We start from the raw sequence: 2,187 nt of genomic DNA on the forward strand, positions 1-2,187 counted from the left end.
TAAGATTCAGCTGCAATAAATTAGAGTACACGGTCTTTCATACCTATACAACATAACTTTTTTCCCATTGGTATATGAATATTTAACTGGTGATCATAGCAGATTTTATTATGTGAACATTACTTAATGGTGACAATGGTTACTTACCTGCCACCATGCAGCAGTGTTGTTGTCACCCTTTGTAGGCACTCCAACAGGATCACATGTTAACGTACGGAAACACATACCACCATTGTCACTGTTAAAAAACCTACCCAGAAATGCTTCCAACTTGTTCAATATGTGCTGACAGTCGAATTAACAGAAAAACCCAACTACTGACAATTAACCTACTCCTTAATCGTTACCATATGGAAATCTATCATACATATATATGCTGGATTATTACATGAGGTCTGCTAACTAAGGACTATTGTAGTCACCCCAGCGGGTTGCCTCTTCCTCCCTGCCAATCTTCCACACTCATTCTCAGCCTTTATAGGTATAATTACTAAAGGCTAATAGAGCAATACAGTAAAAGAATTACATTTAAGGGCCAGACAGGTTTCCTGTGTGGGAAAACCAGCAATAGTTGCACAGTGACGTTTGTTTTGTCTTCCTCAAGAACAAAGCTGGTTTGGATTTACCTTAATGGACATCTGTCTTTTTTCAGCCTTACCAACTATGTATTCAAATTAGGTAATGGCCACAGATGACTAAATGTATCCATACCAGCAGAAAATATGAGCTAAATATATATTTTGCTAATATAATTTATTACAGATCTGTTACAAATGATAAATTAGGAGTTAGTCGTACTGACTTAGGATACATTGGCAAAAATTGCCAGTGCAGCCCTTAAAGTGGAACTATCCTTAAAATAAATAAAATCACACATACCTTTTTTACTTCGGCAGAGCCTCCGGTTCGGTCCTACGCCGTCCTGTAATCCAGCACCAGGTGCCGCCATCTTCTCTCTTCTTGTGGCTACGTTACCAGCTCCTGCACTGCACAGGTGTGATGTAGCCTGCTGTAAATGGGAAAAAAAGATTGCTGATCTTTACGGCAGGAAAGAATGCCATGATCATCCCAGCTGCTTTTATTATTATTATTAAACTGGATTTATATAGTGCCAACATATTACACAGCATTGTACTTTAAATAGGGTTTACCGACATTGACACAGGAGGAGGAGAAGACCCTGCCCCGAAGAGCTTACAATCTAGGTAGGGGAAGTATCACACAAAAGGAGTTTTCCATGGTCATCATTGCTAATGTGCATCATCATGATTGTGTGCCTGTCACTAAGCCTGGCATGCCATGGACTTCACTGTTGGTGTGCCATGGTTAATCGTTGTTGATATGATATGATTATCGGCAACTGTATTGGATACCATGTGAAGAAAGTAGTTGATTATTTACTTAGCGCCAAGCAAATAAAATGTATAGTTAGGACCATGTTAGACTTGTAGCTAAAAACTCTCTTATCTTTAATACTAATAATAAAAATAATAGTAATAATATTTAACAGTATTCATATAGCACCAACATATTACGTAGCGCTGTACATAAATAGGAGTTGTAAATGACAGACAGACACAAATTAATACAATGAAGCAGGAGGAGAGGATCCTGTTCAGAAGAGCTTACAATCTAAGAGAAGGAGGACGTAAACCACAATATATTTGTTTTAAAACTGATTACAGTGCTGATCTAGGCAACCCTAAATCTCTGCTGTGTAATGATCATTACAGCTGGTTTACCATGGTCATCATCACTGGTATTACATGGTCATCATTGATAGGGTGTCATAGTCATCACTGTAGGTATGCCATGGTTATCACTGCTGGTGTGCTATGATCATAACATTTGGTGTGCCATGATCATCATCACTGGTGTGCCATTCTCATCACTGCTGGTGTACTATGGTTATCACTGTGCGTGCTATGGTCATCATGGTTGGTGTGCCATAGTTATCATTGTTGGTGTGCTATGGCCATCATGGTTAGCTTACCATTACTGATGTGTGCCCTGGTCATCCTAGCTGGTATGCCATGTTTATAACTGTGTGGTCATCAGTAGTGTGCCATGGTCATCAGTAGTGTGCCATGGTCATCAGTAGTGTGCCATGGTCATCAGTAGGTGTACTATGGTCATCAGTAGTGTGCCATGGTCATCAGTAGTGTGCCATGGTCATCAGTAGTGTGC

Source organism: Pyxicephalus adspersus, chromosome 3 (genome assembly GCF_032062135.1).
Source record: "Pyxicephalus adspersus chromosome 3, UCB_Pads_2.0, whole genome shotgun sequence".
Classification (NCBI taxonomy): Eukaryota; Metazoa; Chordata; class Amphibia; order Anura; family Pyxicephalidae; genus Pyxicephalus; species Pyxicephalus adspersus.